Source organism: Paramormyrops kingsleyae, chromosome 3 (assembly GCF_048594095.1).
Source record: "Paramormyrops kingsleyae isolate MSU_618 chromosome 3, PKINGS_0.4, whole genome shotgun sequence".
NCBI lineage: Eukaryota > Metazoa > Chordata > Actinopteri > Osteoglossiformes > Mormyridae > Paramormyrops > Paramormyrops kingsleyae.
The window spans coordinates 9,786,715-9,803,019 of record NC_132799.1 but is presented as its reverse complement, the minus strand read 5'-3'; the positions used below and the strand labels follow the sequence as shown (position 1 = coordinate 9,803,019).

General features: G+C 45.3%; 23 non-coding genes across 23 annotated transcripts; all 23 read left to right on the top strand.

Moving 5' to 3' along the window:
• The first annotated feature begins 5,770 nt into the window (after window positions 1-5,770).
• On the top strand, window positions 5,771-5,843 carry trnam-cau (transfer RNA methionine (anticodon CAU)). The gene has a single exon. It is a non-coding gene; the product is annotated as a tRNA-Met (tRNA).
• Window positions 5,844-6,070: 227 nt separating this feature from the next.
• trnag-ucc (transfer RNA glycine (anticodon UCC)) lies at window positions 6,071-6,142 on the top strand. Its single transcript has one exon. It is a non-coding gene; the product is annotated as a tRNA-Gly (tRNA).
• Window positions 6,143-6,568: 426 nt separating this feature from the next.
• Window positions 6,569-6,641, top strand: trnam-cau (transfer RNA methionine (anticodon CAU)). The gene has a single exon. It is a non-coding gene; the product is annotated as a tRNA-Met (tRNA).
• Window positions 6,642-7,366: 725 nt separating this feature from the next.
• trnam-cau (transfer RNA methionine (anticodon CAU)) lies at window positions 7,367-7,439 on the top strand. The gene has a single exon. It is a non-coding gene; the product is annotated as a tRNA-Met (tRNA).
• A 227-nt stretch (window positions 7,440-7,666) lies between these two features.
• Window positions 7,667-7,738, top strand: trnag-ucc (transfer RNA glycine (anticodon UCC)). Its single transcript has one exon. It is a non-coding gene; the product is annotated as a tRNA-Gly (tRNA).
• Window positions 7,739-8,164: 426 nt separating this feature from the next.
• Window positions 8,165-8,237, top strand: trnam-cau (transfer RNA methionine (anticodon CAU)). The gene has a single exon. It is a non-coding gene; the product is annotated as a tRNA-Met (tRNA).
• A 227-nt stretch (window positions 8,238-8,464) lies between these two features.
• trnag-ucc (transfer RNA glycine (anticodon UCC)) lies at window positions 8,465-8,536 on the top strand. The gene has a single exon. It is a non-coding gene; the product is annotated as a tRNA-Gly (tRNA).
• Window positions 8,537-8,962: 426 nt separating this feature from the next.
• On the top strand, window positions 8,963-9,035 carry trnam-cau (transfer RNA methionine (anticodon CAU)). The gene has a single exon. It is a non-coding gene; the product is annotated as a tRNA-Met (tRNA).
• A 227-nt stretch (window positions 9,036-9,262) lies between these two features.
• On the top strand, window positions 9,263-9,334 carry trnag-ucc (transfer RNA glycine (anticodon UCC)). The gene has a single exon. It is a non-coding gene; the product is annotated as a tRNA-Gly (tRNA).
• A 426-nt stretch (window positions 9,335-9,760) lies between these two features.
• trnam-cau (transfer RNA methionine (anticodon CAU)) lies at window positions 9,761-9,833 on the top strand. The gene has a single exon. It is a non-coding gene; the product is annotated as a tRNA-Met (tRNA).
• A 725-nt stretch (window positions 9,834-10,558) lies between these two features.
• On the top strand, window positions 10,559-10,631 carry trnam-cau (transfer RNA methionine (anticodon CAU)). The gene has a single exon. It is a non-coding gene; the product is annotated as a tRNA-Met (tRNA).
• A 227-nt stretch (window positions 10,632-10,858) lies between these two features.
• On the top strand, window positions 10,859-10,930 carry trnag-ucc (transfer RNA glycine (anticodon UCC)). The gene has a single exon. It is a non-coding gene; the product is annotated as a tRNA-Gly (tRNA).
• Window positions 10,931-11,356: 426 nt separating this feature from the next.
• trnam-cau (transfer RNA methionine (anticodon CAU)) lies at window positions 11,357-11,429 on the top strand. The gene has a single exon. It is a non-coding gene; the product is annotated as a tRNA-Met (tRNA).
• A 227-nt stretch (window positions 11,430-11,656) lies between these two features.
• trnag-ucc (transfer RNA glycine (anticodon UCC)) lies at window positions 11,657-11,728 on the top strand. Its single transcript has one exon. It is a non-coding gene; the product is annotated as a tRNA-Gly (tRNA).
• A 426-nt stretch (window positions 11,729-12,154) lies between these two features.
• On the top strand, window positions 12,155-12,227 carry trnam-cau (transfer RNA methionine (anticodon CAU)). Its single transcript has one exon. It is a non-coding gene; the product is annotated as a tRNA-Met (tRNA).
• Window positions 12,228-12,454: 227 nt separating this feature from the next.
• Window positions 12,455-12,526, top strand: trnag-ucc (transfer RNA glycine (anticodon UCC)). Its single transcript has one exon. It is a non-coding gene; the product is annotated as a tRNA-Gly (tRNA).
• A 426-nt stretch (window positions 12,527-12,952) lies between these two features.
• trnam-cau (transfer RNA methionine (anticodon CAU)) lies at window positions 12,953-13,025 on the top strand. The gene has a single exon. It is a non-coding gene; the product is annotated as a tRNA-Met (tRNA).
• Window positions 13,026-13,750: 725 nt separating this feature from the next.
• Window positions 13,751-13,823, top strand: trnam-cau (transfer RNA methionine (anticodon CAU)). The gene has a single exon. It is a non-coding gene; the product is annotated as a tRNA-Met (tRNA).
• Window positions 13,824-14,548: 725 nt separating this feature from the next.
• On the top strand, window positions 14,549-14,621 carry trnam-cau (transfer RNA methionine (anticodon CAU)). The gene has a single exon. It is a non-coding gene; the product is annotated as a tRNA-Met (tRNA).
• A 227-nt stretch (window positions 14,622-14,848) lies between these two features.
• On the top strand, window positions 14,849-14,920 carry trnag-ucc (transfer RNA glycine (anticodon UCC)). The gene has a single exon. It is a non-coding gene; the product is annotated as a tRNA-Gly (tRNA).
• Window positions 14,921-15,346: 426 nt separating this feature from the next.
• On the top strand, window positions 15,347-15,419 carry trnam-cau (transfer RNA methionine (anticodon CAU)). The gene has a single exon. It is a non-coding gene; the product is annotated as a tRNA-Met (tRNA).
• Window positions 15,420-15,646: 227 nt separating this feature from the next.
• trnag-ucc (transfer RNA glycine (anticodon UCC)) lies at window positions 15,647-15,718 on the top strand. The gene has a single exon. It is a non-coding gene; the product is annotated as a tRNA-Gly (tRNA).
• Window positions 15,719-16,144: 426 nt separating this feature from the next.
• On the top strand, window positions 16,145-16,217 carry trnam-cau (transfer RNA methionine (anticodon CAU)). The gene has a single exon. It is a non-coding gene; the product is annotated as a tRNA-Met (tRNA).
• Window positions 16,218-16,305: the final 88 nt, after the last annotated feature.

The following is a 16,305-nucleotide window of genomic DNA, read 5'->3' as shown; positions in this document are numbered from 1 at the left end:
GTGAGAGAATCAGTGCAGTGACTAAGTGACTAACTCTGAGAAATGATCTGCACTCTGCGTTTGATTGACAGTTTCATGGGTGCTCATTCTAGGGGCCAGTGCTGTTCTTCTTTAGGCTGTAGTTTAAAAGACCCTTAGGGACATCATCTGTTTAGCTCACATTCATCAGATTAGCCAAGTTGACTGTCCTGGTGGATTAACAAACTAAGCTCTTCCTGTGTCATTTTTCCGATCTGTGTATTTTTGGCTTTGAATTTTTCAGATGGAGGTTTTATGAAACAGCAGAGAACTGGTTATTCAGCAGCCATACAATACAAACATTTACTTTAGCAATACATTGAATCATTTGTATAAAAGTACAGCATATTTTGGGAATGCAAGAAAAACTCCACAAACCTGTAACATTGCAGTTACAATATTTAGATTATTAAAATATTCATTAATTGCACATTAGACCCACAACAAATAATCGCTCCTCCAGTCATAATATTCTATTGCAGTGTTTCCCAATCCGGTCCTCAGGGACCCACCGGTAGTTCAGGTTTTTGCTTCCTTCCAGTTCCAAGATTGGGAAACACTGGTTCACACACATTAAAGGCAATTTTGGCACAGTAAATCATCTAACTGCATGTCTATGGACTGGAGGAAATCAGAATATACAGTGGGAACCCACACAATACTGAGAAGATGCAGGCTGTACATAACACAGGGCAGGGGAATCAATTCTCACGATCATAAAAACGAGCGAAGTGTGTATGGGGGAAATGGTGTATCGTGAGTACAGAGGAAGGAGGGGTGAAAAGCAGGAACAGACGCAGAGAAACTGGGAGTGTTGGCAGGTGGGGCCAGGGTAGGATTCAAACCTCTAATTCGGGAGGTATGAGATAACACGTCTGTAGCAGGTGGAGACGAGAGGCCTAAAGCTGATATGCATGGGAAAAAACAACATGGGTGAGAAAAGCTGCGGGCACTTTGCTTCAGCTGGCTTTTAATTTTCTATACTGCAGTTCCCATCCCAGTCCATTTTTGCTCCCTCCCAGCCCCCAGCGCACCAAAATGAAACAATCAAGAACACCAGATACCTGTGGCCTGTTTGGGGGCCAGAGACTGGGTTTAGAAACACTGTTCTAGATGTCCATTTGCTCCATGTTTATGTCCTGCTTTGATTTTTAGCTGCTGTTCCCACAATGGTGTGCACCTCTCAGATTTCATATGAAAGCAATGTTCTGGCAAACAAAAATAAGAAGGGCCAGTGGTTGATGAATAGCTGTGGGTTGCAGGTTGCAACCTCAATTTTTATAAAAAAAAAATAAAAATTAAATAAAAAAAATTAAAAATGCCAAAACTGTGTGTGTGTGTGTGTGTGTGTGTTCCGTGAACGTGTTCAGCTTCCAAAAAACTTAATCCATCAGCTTCTTCATTCAGAGAGAATAGCTTTGAAAATTGGAATCTACTCTCACAACAAGTCAACAAGTGTGGACATTTGTATGCCGCTGGCATTTAACTTTACATCTTATTCTTTATTTTACTGAAAGTGGGAGCAACGGAGTATAAAATCAATATTCTTTAAAACGTACTAGACAGCTGTGCAAACAATGTAGGAGAAGCTATTTTGCTTACACAAGATATCATAAAGCGACATATCGGAGGTAATTTGCTTCAGATAGACAGCTGTGATAATGAAAACAGGCTGACATGAAATCAGAAAAGCAGAGAAATGGAGAATATTGGCTGAATTGTAATTTATTTTTCACAGTTTGCGTTTTTGCAGTAAAAAAAAAAACAAAATATTTGACCAAAATGATTAATGGGGCAATAAAATTTAAGTATTAGAAGTCATTCAGTGGCTGCCTATCACCATCACAACTGTAAGGGACAGGAGAAAGAGACCTGAGAAGGATTTACAGCAGGACCCTTCAAATCTGGCCCTCGATTCCAAATCCCAGCCTTGTTTTCAGTTCTCCTATTACTTATTTTAATGATTACTGATTCTGATTGGTCAGAGGCTTCACATCTGGCTCACAGAAGACTCTAAAGTCAGCAGTGCTCGGACCTTGAGGACTGCGATTTGAATAACGCTACTCTACAGGATGGCACACAGGAGAAGCACTCTACCCCTACCATCCCCAACCTCACCCCAGTCATAACACTCACCAGGACAGTAATTAAATATAAAGTATACCATTCATGACACCAAACATAACTATGCACAACCACCTCTTTGATCTTCATAGTTGATCTTCAGCCATCTGAAAGGGGAAATGGAGAATCGGTAAATATTAAACAAAGTAAAGCACAGACGCTCCACAGGTTACAATAGTTACGATATTTCGACTTGACGAAGGGTATTCCAGTTCCACTCTGTTTTTCACTTTCAGCAAATTATGCAATAAATTACGTGATATTCAACTCTTTATTATAAAATAAGCTTTGTGATAATTATTTTGCTGAACTGTAAGCTAATGTAAGTGTTCTAAGCATGTTTAAGGTAGGCTAGGCCATGATGTTTGTTATGTGTAACGTATTAAAGGCATTTTCGCCTTACGATATTTTCACCTTATGATAGGTTTATCGGAACGTAGCCCTATTGTCTGTACCCCTGTTCCTTATCAGCTACTTCTTTATATCGGTAATACTGAAATATCTTAACCTCAGGCATATACAGTACAGATCTATATCAGACCACATAATTTTCCATGAAACTCTAATGTGTAAGTCTAATTTTAAATTAATTAATGAGTTTAATTCATTAATATGTTTAATTAAATTTTGACTTGACAGTTTTGGTTAGCGTTCAATAAGGTAAATGACTGGGAAAGTGGGTTTTTTTAGCCTCCATTCTAAGTCTGTTTAGCTTCAGGGTGTGGACCTGTAACAGATCTTATCGAAAAAAAAAGTTTCAATTAAAATTTAACAAAGAGCAACAACAGCTCCAAATATTTCTTAAATTGTTATTAATGTGGTCAAGTAATGAGTATGTACATTTGTTTAAAAAAATATCCAAACTCTGACAACACATCAAGATCCAAAATGATTTGCAGCTCTAAGCAGTATAGCTGTGATACACTTGATTTGAAACCAACCTTTCCAGCTTAATTACCAACAGCAGTCTGATTCACATGGACATAACATTTTTGAAATACAGCCATAAGCAGACATTTGAATTTCATTATGTAAAATTCATTTCCACAGCAACTCATAAACTGAGAGGAAATACCGAAGGAATTCTCTAACCCTGTGAAAAAGATAACAGCTGTCTCAAAAAACACAGAAATGTAAAACAGAAAAGAGGTATATAACTGTCTGGAGACAGGACAGAAATCATAAAGCAAACCAAGAGGCTTTCAAAATTCTAATTACAGTGGTAAAAGGAAAAATCAAGAAAAAAATCTGTTACGTACAATGGTATAAGTTTTAAAAGGGTTCTATGGTGCTAATCAGGCTTTGATTTTACTTCTGAATTTTATGCTCCCAAAATCTCAGCACAATTTTAAGACTATAGCTGCAACCAGGAAGCGGCCACATTACCCACAAGCCTATTTCTTGCTTGCTTTGGAGAAAATGGACAGTTTTCTCTTAAGATGTCCTTTAATGTTTGATTTTAACGCTTCAGTTTCAAACCGCACTCAAAAACTGTAAGACAAGAAATGAATACTGTCATTTTCAAAACATTAGGCTTCAGAAACTTAATTCCGTCATTTATTTTATTTTTCTTAGACCATTCTTGGTATGTTTGCTTGAGTGGCACATGCAGCATTTTTGATTTTGGATGAAAGATGTCCAAAGGAAGAAAAAAAATCCTTCCAGAAGCCTGAAATGTCGTCCGGGAGGATGATATATTTATAACACAATTAGCAATGCTGTTCTGATAGCAAAGGTTTCCTCCAGGTTTAGTGTTTCCATACAGCTGACTTATGAACATGAAAGGAAGAGGAATAGATCCTTTAGTCAGGGTTAGGGGTAATTTTGAGTAAATGTCAATGTAACTGAGACACTGCTGTCATTACGGAAGATCGATCACTAAAAGACTATGGGTGTGATGAAAGATAAAAATAATTATCCATATGTGGTACGCAACAAAATTTCAGATGCCAGTGGAGGCCAATTTGGATTTTCATTATCTTGCCCTTTGAGTGTAATGACCTTGTTATGAGACAAAGATCAAAGATTAACTTACCCCAAAATTATTATTTAACTTTCTCATCAATTGTGAAAGGTTTATAAAACATATTGTTCTCTTTCTCTTCTTCAGTTATATTCTGCCACCTTAAGTATTAAATATAATTGGACCAGCCCGGGGGGAGTGGATCCAGGGGGAGTGGGGGAGTGGCCATGAGTGAATCCAGATGGGAGGCTTTATGGGTCATAGGAACCCTGCTGAAATAATTGTGTCCCAGGCCCAGGAATCATGCATGGTTGGACCTACATTTAAGTATGATGGCAAGAAGACTAGAGACAGACAGGGACTTGTTTACTGCATGCCACAGAGAGAATGAATGAAAGCACAAATATCTGGACTGCCTCTGATTGACTATAATGGCAGACAATGTAAGTTGAAGCATGCTGGCCTGGTCTTGAAATTGAGGATGAACTTAAACATCATTAAACAGAAAAAAATACTTTCACACAAATTTGATATAAATATTACACATAGAAATGATGCATTAAGAATGCAACTACTGACATCCATCGCAATGAGTTACCACTAAAAATGTTAGCGCTTGTTATTACCTTTGGTTCCCGTAATTTCACAGGCCCATGAAAAGTATGACAAAGACATTGGATTTGTTGCCGACATTAAGACAAATGCACATACAGGTAGCTGATAGCACATGAGATGAAAGTCTAATATTAAGTAAATGATTATTACATGTTAGTGGTGATAAACAAGCACAAAATATCATATGGAAATTTGTGTGTGAATGTATATAAAGTTGACAACTATTCCTACATGAACTTCCTGAGAAATTAAACTGAAGCTTACACAGTATTTGTCCAGGAATCTTTTTAAGGTGTTGTGCTGCCCTCTAGTGAACAGCAGTTTATTGCTATGAGATTCAATGACTTGGTCTTGGAGACTGAACAAGATGCCACACACTGTAGTATAGTGCTTAGTACTGTTACCTGGCTGATCTGGGAGCAGAGTTCTATAAGCGAAGAGTTTGCATGCTTTCACAGTAGCATCGAGGAGTAAATCTGAGTCGCCAAGCTTTCCGTAGCAGCGAATATGCAATATGAAAAAGAACATCACTCCAAAGCTCCTTCAGCCACAGCGTTGGTGATATAGTGGCTAGCTTAGTTGCCTTCCAAGCAGTTGACCCGGGTTCGATTCCCGGCCAACGCAGCCTTACTTATGACCTCCTTGTCTCTGACTGTCTTTAGGTTGCTCATGGCTTGAGGGATGAGCTAATAGCAGTCTGCTGTGTGATTCATAAAGCCTGTATCTCCCAGCGGGCTCTCATGCCTTCGGAGAAGTCTACGCATTATCAAACCCCTTCAATGTGCTGGCATCAATGAAACTGAGCTTGAGCCTGGCCTCCGTTTAATGATGGGCCTCGCCCTATGAACGCCTTCCTGTCTCTGCTCTCCTTTATCGCGTACAGGGTTGAGAATGAACCCTTCATCCAATGGGCTTTTTGTCCACCTGAACCTTCATTAATAACCAGATGCATGATAGCAACCGAGAGACGCATTTCCTTTCATCAATCTATATACCTGCCTTCCAGATGCGTTAGCAGACTGGCATGCACGGCTGTTGACTTCCATCACAGCCTCATTAGCGCAGTCGGTAGCGCGTCAGTCTCATAATCTGAAGGTCGTGAGTTCGACCCTCACACGGGGCAGGTCATTTCCTTGCTGAAACAGTACCCATGCGTAGCTGCATTTTTACAAATGTCACTCTCACACAAATTCTAATAGCTTTTCTTAAGTCACTCATTTGGCATCAGCCCAACGTACCTCCATAACTCTGCAAACAACTTCTTCAGAAGTTGATACCATTACTCGTCTCATAGCGGATCGACATAGCGGGCAGAAAAAAGAACATCGCTCCGGAGCTCCTTCAGCCACAGCGTTGGTGGTATAGTGGCTAGCATAGCTGCCTTCCAAGCAGTTGACCCGGGTTCGATTCCCGGCCAACGCAGCCTTACTTATGACCTCCGTGTCTCTGACTGTCTTTAGGTTGCTCATGGCTTGAGGGATGAGCTAATAGCAGTCTGCTGTGTGATTCATAAAGCCTGTATCTCCCAGCAGGCTCTCATGCCTTCGGAGAAGTCTAGGCATTAACAAACCCCTTCAATGTGCTGGCGTCAATGAAATTGAGCTTGAGCCTGGCCTCCGTTTGATGATGGGCCTCGCCCTATGAACGCCTTCCTGTCTCTGCTCTCCTTTATCGCGTACAGGGTTGAGAATGAACCCTTCATCCAATGGGCTTTTTGTCCACCTGAACCTTCATTAATAACCAGATGCATGATAGCAACCGAGAGACGCATTTCCTTTCATCAATCTATATACCTACCATCCAGATGCGTTACTAGACTGGCATGCACGGCTGTTGACTTCCACCACAGCCTCGTTAGCGCAGTCGGTAGCGCGTCAGTCTCATAATCTGAAGGTCGTGAGTTCGACCCTCACACGGGGCAGGTCATTTCCTTGCTGAAACAGTACCCATGCGTAGCTGCATTTTTACAAATGTCACTCTCACACAAATTCTAATAGCTTTTCTTATGTCACTCATTTGGCATCAGCCCAACGTACCTCCGTAACTCTGCAAACAACTTCTTCAGAAGTTGATACCATTACTCGTCTCATAGCGGATCGACATAGCGGCCAGAAAAAAGAACATCGCTCCGGAGCTCCTTCAGCCGCAGCGCTGGTGGTATAGTGGCTAGCATAGCTGCCTTCCAAGCAGTTGACCCGGGTTCGATTCTCAGCCAACGCAGCCTTACTTATGACCTCCTTGTCTCTGACTGTCTTTAGGTTGCTCATGGCTTGAGGGATGAGCTAATAGCAGTCTGCTGTGTGATTCATAAAGCCTGTATCTCCCAGCAGGCTCTCATGCCTTCGGAGAAGTCTAGGCATTAACAAACCCCTTCAATGTGCTGGCATCAATGAAACTGAGCTTGAGCCTGGCCTCCGTTTAATGATGGGCCTCGCCCTATGAACGCCTTCCTGTCTCTGCTCTCCTTTATCGCGTACAGGGTTGAGAATGAACCCTTCATCCAATGGGCTTTTTCTCCACCTGAACCTTCATTAATAACCAGATGCATGATAGCAACCGAGAGACGCATTTCCTTTCATCAATCTATATACCTGCCTTCCAGATGCATTAGCAGACTGGCATGCACGGCTGTTGACTTCCATCACAGCCTCGTTAGCGCAGTCGGTAGCGCGTCAGTCTCATAATCTGAAGGTCGTGAGTTCGACCCTCACACGGGGCAGGTCATTTCCTTGCTGAAACAGTACCCCTGCGTAGCTGCATTTTTACAAATGTCACTCTCACACAAATTCTAATAGCTTTTCTTATGTCACTCATTTGGCATCAGCCCAACGTACCTCCATAAGTCTGCAAACAACTTCTTCAGAAGTTGATACCATTACTCGTCTCATAGCGGATCGACATAGCGGGCAGAAAAAAGAACATCGCTCCGGAGCTCCTTCAGCCGCAGCGTTGGTGGTATAGTGGCTAGCATAGCTGCCTTCCAAGCAGTTGACCCGGGTTCGATTCCCGGCCAACGCAGCCTTACTTATGACCTCCTTGTCTCTGACTGTCTTTAGGTTGCTCATGGCTTGAGGGATGAGCTAATAGCAGTCTGCTGTGTGATTCATAAAGCGTGTATCTCCCAGCAGGCTCTCATGCCTTCGGAGAAGTCTAGGCATTAACAAACCCCTTCAATGTGCTGGCATCAATGAAACTGAGCTTGAGCCTGGCCTCCGTTTAATGATGGGCCTCGCCCTATGAACGCCTTCCTGTCTCTGCTCTCCTTTATCGCGTACAGGGTTGAGAATGAACCCTTCATCCAATGGGCTTTTTGTCCACCTGAACCTTCATTAATAACCTGATGCATGATAGCAACCGAGAGACGCATTTCCTTTCATCAATCTATATACCTGCCTTCCAGATGCGTTAGCAGACTGGCATGCACGGCTGTTGACTTCCATCACAGCCTCGTTAGCGCAGTCGGTAGCGTGTCAGTCTCATAATCTGAAGGTCGTGAGTTCGACCCTCACACGGGGCAGGTCATTTCCTTGCTGAAACAGTTCCCATGCGTAGCTACATTTTTACAAAAGTCACTCTCACACAAATTCTAATAGCTTTTCTTATGTCACTCATTTGGCATCAGCCCAACGTACCTCCATAACTCTGCAAACAACTTCTTCAGAAGTTGATACCATTACTCGTCTCATAGCGGATCGACATAGCAGCCAGAAAAAAGCACATCGCTCCAGCGCTCTTTCAGCCACAGCGTTGGTGGTATAGTGGCTAGCATAGCTGCCTTCCAAGCAGTTGACCCGGGTTCGATTCCCAGCCAACGCAGCCTTACTTATGACCTCCTTGTCTCTGACTGTCTTTAGGTTGCTCATGGCTTGAGGGATGAGCTAATAGCAGTCTGCTGTGTGATTCATAAAGCCTGTATCTCCCAGCAGGCTCTCATGCCTTCGGAGAAGTCTAGGCATTAACAAACCCCTTCAATGTGCTGGCATCAATGAAACTGAGCTTCAGCCTGGCCTCCGTTTAATGATGGGCCTCGCCCTATGAACGCCTTCCTGTCTCTGCTCTCCTTTATCGCGTACAGGGTTGAGAATGAACCCTTCATCCAATGGGCTTTTTCTCCACCTGAACCTTCATTAATAACCAGATGCATGATAGCAACCGAGAGACGCATTTCCTTTCATCAATCTATATACCTACCATCCCGATGCGTTACTAGACTGGCATGCACGGCTGTTGACTTCCACCACAGCCTCGTTAGCGCAGTCGGTAGCGCGTCAGTCTCATAATCTGAAGGTCGTAAGTTCGACCCTCACACGAGGCAGGTCATTTCCTTGCTGAAACAGTACCCATGCATAGCTGCATTTTTACAAATGTCACTCTCACACAAATTCTAATAGCTTTTCTTATGTCACTCATTTGGCATCAGCCCAACGTACCTCCGTAACTCTGCAAACAACTTCTTCAGAAGTTGATACCATCACTCGTCTCATAGCGGATCGACATAGCGGCCAGAAAAAAGAACATCGCTCCGGAGCTCCTTCAGCCGCAGCGTTGGTGGTATAGTGGCTAGCATAGCTGCCTTCCAAGCAGTTGACCCGGGTTCGATTCCCAGCCAACACAGCCTTACTTATGACCTCCTTGTCTCTGACTGTCTTTAGGTTGCTCATGGCTTGAGGGATGAGCTAATAGCAGTCTGCTGTGTGATTCATAAAGCGTGTATCTCCCAGCAGGCTCTCATGCCTTCGGAGAAGTCTAGGCATTAACAAACCCCTTCAATGTGCTGGCATCAATGAAACTGAGCTTGAGCCTGGCCTCCGTTTAATGATGGGCCTCGCCCTATGAACGCCTTCCTGTCTCTGCTCTCCTTTATCGCGTACAGGGTTGAGAATGAACCCTTCATCCAATGGGCTTTTTCTCCACCTGAACCTTCATTAATAACCTGATGCATGATAGCAACCGAGAGACGCATTTCCTTTCATCAATCTATATACCTGCCTTCCAGATGCGTTAGCAGACTGGCATGCACGGCTGTTGACTTCCATCACAGCCTCGTTAGCGCAGTCGGTAGCGTGTCAGTCTCATAATCTGAAGGTCGTGAGTTCGACCCTCACACGGGGCAGGTCATTTCCTTGCTGAAACAGTTCCCATGCGTAGCTACATTTTTACAAAAGTCACTCTCACACAAATTCTAATAGCTTTTCTTATGTCACTCATTTGGCATCAGCCCAACGTACCTCCATAACTCTGCAAACAACTTCTTCAGAAGTTGATACCATTACTCGTCTCATAGCGGATCGACATAGCAGCCAGAAAAAAGCACATCGCTCCAGCGCTCTTTCAGCCACAGCGTTGGTGGTATAGTGGCTAGCATAGCTGCCTTCCAAGGAGTTGACCCGGGATCGATTCCCAGCCAACGCAGCCTTACTTATGACCTCCTTGTCTCTGACTGTCTTTAGGTTGCTCATGGCTTGAGGGATGAGCTAATAGCAGTCTGCTGTGTGATTCATAAAGCCTGTATCTCCCAGCAGGCTCTCATGCCTTCGGAGAAGTCTAGGCATTAACAAACCCCTTCAATGTGCTGGCATCAATGAAACTGAGCTTCAGCCTGGCCTCCGTTTAATGATGGGCCTCGCCCTATGAACGCCTTCCTGTCTCTGCTCTCCTTTATCGCGTACAGGGTTGAGAATGAACCCTTCATCCAATGGGCTTTTTCTCCACCTGAACCTTCATTAATAACCAGATGCATGATAGCAACCGAGAGACGCATTTCCTTTCATCAATCTATATACCTACCATCCAGATGCGTTACTAGACTGGCATGCACGGCTGTTGACTTCCACCACAGCCTCGTTAGCGCAGTCGGTAGCGCGTCAGTCTCATAATCTGAAGGTCGTGAGTTCGACCCTCACACGGGGCAGGTCATTTCCTTGCTGAAACAGTACCCATGCGTAGCTGCATTTTTACAAATGTCACTCTCACACAAATTCTAATAGCTTTTCTTATGTCACTCATTTGGCATCAGCCCAACGTACCTCCGTAACTCTGCAAACAACTTCTTCAGAAGTTGATACCATTACTCGTCTCATAGCGGATCGACATAGCGGCCAGAAAAAAGAACATCGCTCCGGAGCTCCTTCAGCCGCAGCGTTGGTGGTATAGTGGCTAGCATAGCTGCCTTCCAAGCAGTTGACCCGGGTTCGATTCCCGGCCAACGCAGCCTTACTTATGACCTCCTTGTCTCTGACTGTCTTTAGGTTGCTCATGGCTTGAGGGATGAGCTAATAGCAGTCTGCTGTGTGATTCATAAAGCCTGTATCTCCCAGCAGGCTCTCATGCCTTCGGAGAAGTCTAGGCATTAACAAACCCCTTCAATGTGCTGGCATCAATGAAAATGAGCTTGAGCCTGGCCTCCGTTTGATGATGGGCCTCGCCCTATGAACGCCTTCCTGTCTCTGCTCTCCTTTATCGCGTACAGGGTTGAGAATGAACCCTTCATCCAATGGGCTTTTTGTCCACCTGAACCTTCATTAATAACCAGATGCATGATAGCAACCGAGAGACGCATTTCCTTTCATCAATCTATATACCTGCCTTCCAGATGCGTTAGCAGACTGGCATGCCCGGCTGTTGACTTCCATCACAGCCTCGTTAGCGCAGTCGGTAGCGCGTCAGTCTCATAATCTGAAGGTCGTGAGTTCGACCCTCACACGGGGCAGGTCATTTCCTTGCTGAAACAGTACCCATGCGTAGCTGCAGTTTTACAAATGTCACTCTCACACAAATTCTAATAGCTTTTCTTATGTCACTCATTTGGCATCAGCCCAACGTACCTCCGTAACTCTGCAAACAACTTCTTCAGAAGTTGATACCATTACTCGTCTCATAGCGGATCGACATAGCAGCCAGAAAAAAGCACATCGCTCCAGCGCTCTTTCAGCCACAGCGTTGGTGGTATAGTGGCTAGCATAGCTGCCTTCCAAGCAGTTGACCCGGGTTCGATTCCCAGCCAACGCAGCCTTACTTATGACCTCCTTGTCTCTGACTGTCTTTAGGTTGCTCATGGCTTGAGGGATGAGCTAATAGCAGTCTGCTGTGTGATTCATAAAGCCTGTATCTCCCAGCAGGCTCTCATGCCATCGGAGAAGTCTAGGCATTAACAAACCCCTTCAATGTGCTGGCATCAATGAAACTGAGCTTCAGCCTGGCCTCCGTTTAATGATGGGCCTCGCCCTATGAACGCCTTCCTGTCTCTGCTCTCCTTTATCGCGTACAGGGTTGAGAATGAACCCTTCATCCAATGGGCTTTTTCTCCACCTGAACCTTCATTAATAACCAGATGCATGATAGCAACCGAGAGACGCATTTCCTTTCATCAATCTATATACCTGCCTTCCAGATGCATTAGCAGACTGGCATGCACGGCTGTTGACTTCCATCACAGCCTCGTTAGCGCAGTCGGTAGCGCGTCAGTCTCATAATCTGAAGGTCGTGAGTTCGACCCTCACACGGGGCAGGTCATTTCCTTGCTGAAACAGTACCCATGCGTAGCTGCATTTTTACAAATGTCACTCTCACACAAATTCTAATAGCTTTTCTTATGTCACTCATTTGGCATCAGCCCAACGTACCTCCATAACTCTGCAAACAACTTCTTCAGAAGTTGATACCATTACTCGTCTCATAGCGGATCGACATAGCGGCCAGAAAAAAGAACATCGCTCCGGAGCTCCTTCAGCCGCAGCGTTGGTGGTATAGTGGCTAGCATAGCTGCCTTCCAAGCAGTTGACCCGGGTTCGATTCCCGGCCAACGCAGCCTTACTTATGACCTCCTTGTCTCTGACTGTCTTTAGGTTGCTCATGGCTTGAGGGATGAGCTAATAGCAGTCTGCTGTGTGATTCATAAAGCCTGTATCTCCCAGCAGGCTCTCATGCCTTCGGAGAAGTCTAGGCATTAACAAACCCCTTCAATGTGCTGGCATCAATGAAAATGAGCTTGAGCCTGGCCTCCGTTTGATGATGGGCCTCGCCCTATGAACGCCTTCCTGTCTCTGCTCTCCTTTATCGCGTACAGGGTTGAGAATGAACCCTTCATCCAATGGGCTTTTTGTCCACCTGAACCTTCATTAATAACCAGATGCATGATAGCAACCGAGAGACGCATTTCCTTTCATCAATCTATATACCTGCCTTCCAGATGCGTTAGCAGACTGGCATGCCCGGCTGTTGACTTCCATCACAGCCTCGTTAGCGCAGTCGGTAGCGCGTCAGTCTCATAATCTGAAGGTCGTGAGTTCGACCCTCACACGGGGCAGGTCATTTCCTTGCTGAAACAGTACCCATGCGTAGCTGCAGTTTTACAAATGTCACTCTCACACAAATTCTAATAGCTTTTCTTATGTCACTCATTTGGCATCAGCCCAACGTACCTCCGTAACTCTGCAAACAACTTCTTCAGAAGTTGATACCATTACTCGTCTCATAGCGGATCGACATAGCGGCCAGAAAAAAGAACATCGCTCCGGAGCTCCTTCAGCCGCAGCGTTGGTGGTATATTGGCTAGCATAGCTGCCTTCCAAGCAGTTGACCCGGGTTCGATTCTCGGCCAACGCAGCCTTACTTATGACCTCCTTGTCTCTGACTGTCTTTAGGTTGCTCATGGCTTGAGGGATGAGCTAATAGCAGTCTGCTGTGTGATTCATAAAGCGTGTATCTCCCAGCAGGCTCTCATGCCTTCGGAGAAGTCTAGGCATTAACAAACCCCTTCAATGTGCTGGCGTCAATGAAACTGAGCTTGAGCCTGGCCTCCGTTTAATGATGGGCCTCGCCCTATGAACGCCTTCCTGTCTCTGCTCTCCTTTATCGCGTACAGGGTTGAGAATGAACCCTTCATCCAATGGGCTTTTTGTCCACCTGAACCTTCATTAATAACCTGATGCATGATAGCAACCGAGAGACGCATTTCCTTTCATCAATCTATATACCTGCCTTCCAGATGCGTTAGCAGACTGGCATGCACGGCTGTTGACTTCCATCACAGCCTCGTTAGCGCAGTCGGTAGCGTGTCAGTCTCATAATCTGAAGGTCGTGAGTTCGACCCTCACACGGGGCAGGTCATTTCCTTGCTGAAACAGTTCCCATGCGTAGCTACATTTTTACAAAAGTCACTCTCACACAAATTCTAATAGCTTTTCTTATGTCACTCATTTGGCATCAGCCCAACGTACCTCCATAACTCTGCAAACAACTTCTTCAGAAGTTGATACCATTACTCGTCTCATAGCGGATCGACATAGCAGCCAGAAAAAAGCACATCGCTCCAGCGCTCTTTCAGCCACAGCGTTGGTGGTATAGTGGCTAGCATAGCTGCCTTCCAAGGAGTTGACCCGGGATCGATTCCCAGCCAACGCAGCCTTACTTATGACCTCCTTGTCTCTGACTGTCTTTAGGTTGCTCATGGCTTGAGGGATGAGCTAATAGCAGTCTGCTGTGTGATTCATAAAGCCTGTATCTCCCAGCAGGCTCTCATGCCTTCGGAGAAGTCTACGCATTAACAAACCCCTTCAATGTGCTGGCATCAATGAAACTGAGCTTGAGCCTGGCCTCCGTTTAATGATGGGCCTCGCCCTATGAACGCCTTCCTGTCTCTGCTCTCCTTTATCGCGTACAGGGTTGAGAATGAACCCTTCATCCAATGGGCTTTTTGTCCACCTGAACCTTCATTAATAACCAGATGCATGATAGCAACCGAGAGACGCATTTCCTTTCATCAATCTATATACCTACCATCCAGATGCGTTACTAGACTGGCATGCACGGCTTTTGACTTCCACCACAGCCTCGTTAGCGCAGTCGGTAGCGCGTCAGTCTCATAATCTGAAGGTCGTGAGTTCGACCCTCACACGGGGCAGGTCATTTCCTTGCTGAAACAGTACCCATGCGTAGCTGCATTTTTACAAATGTCACTCTCACACAAATTCTAATAGCTTTTCTTATGTCACTCATTTGGCATCAGCCCAACGTACCTCCGTAACTCTGCAAACAACTTCTTCAGAAGTTGATACCATTACTCGTCTCATAGCGGATCGACATAGCGGCCAGAAAAAAGAACATCGCTCCGGAGCTCCTTCAGCCGCAGCGCTGGTGGTATAGTGGCTAGCATAGCTGCCTTCCAAGCAGTTGACCCGGGTTCGATTCCCGGCCAACGCAGCCTTACTTATGACCTCCTTGTCTCTGACTGTCTTTAGGTTGCTCAAGGCTTGAGGGATGAGCTAATAGCAGTCTGCTGTGTGATTCATAAAGCGTGTATCTCCCAGCAGGCTCTCATGCCTTCGGAGAAGTCTAGGCATTAACAAACCCCTTCAATGTGCTGGCATCAATGAAACTGAGCTTGAGCCTGGCCTCCGTTTAATGATGGGCCTCGCCCTATGAACGCCTTCCTGTCTCTGCTCTCCTTTATCGCGTACAGGGTTGAGAATGAACCCTTCATCCAATGGGCTTTTTCTCCACCTGAACCTTCATTAATAACCAGATGCATGATAGCAACCGAGAGACGCATTTCCTTTCATCAATCTATATACCTGCCTTCCAGATGCATTAGCAGACTGGCATGCACGGCTGTTGACTTCCATCACAGCCTCGTTAGCGCAGTCGGTAGCGCGTCAGTCTCATAATCTGAAGGTCGTGAGTTCGACCCTCACACGGGGCAGGTCATTTCCTTGCTGAAACAGTACCCATGCGTAGCTGCATTTTTACAAATGTCACTCTCACACAAATTCTAATAGCTTTTCTTATGTCACTCATTTGGCATCAGCCCAACGTACCTCCATAACTCTGCAAACAACTTCTTCAGAAGTTGATACCATTACTCGTCTCATAGCGGATCGACATAGCGGCCAGAAAAAAGAACATCGCTCCGGAGCTCCTTCAGCCGCAGCGTTGGTGGTATAGTGGCTAGCATAGCTGCCTTCCAAGCAGTTGACCCGGGTTCGATTCCCGGCCAACGCAGCCTTACTTATGACCTCCTTGTCTCTGACTGTCTTTAGGTTGCTCATGGCTTGAGGGATGAGCTAATAGCAGTCTGCTGTGTGATTCATAAAGCCTGTATCTCCCAGCAGGCTCTCATGCCTTCGGAGAAGTCTAGGCATTAACAAACCCCTTCAATGTGCTGGCATCAATGAAAATGAGCTTGAGCCTGGCCTCCGTTTGATGATGGGCCTCGCCCTATGAACGCCTTCCTGTCTCTGCTCTCCTTTATCGCGTACAGGGTTGAGAATGAACCCTTCATCCAATGGGCTTTTTGTCCACCTGAACCTTCATTAATAACCAGATGCATGATAGCAACCGAGAGACGCATTTCCTTTCATCAATCTATATACCTGCCTTCCAGATGCGTTAGCAGACTGGCATGCCCGGCTGTTGACTTCCATCACAGCCTCGTTAGCGCAGTCGGTAGCGCGTCAGTCTCATAATCTGAAGGTCGTGAGTTCGACCCTCACACGGGGCAGGTCATTTCCTTGCTGAAACAGTACCCATGCGTAGCTGCAGTTTTACAAATGTCACTCTCACACAAATTCTAATAGCTTTTCTTATGT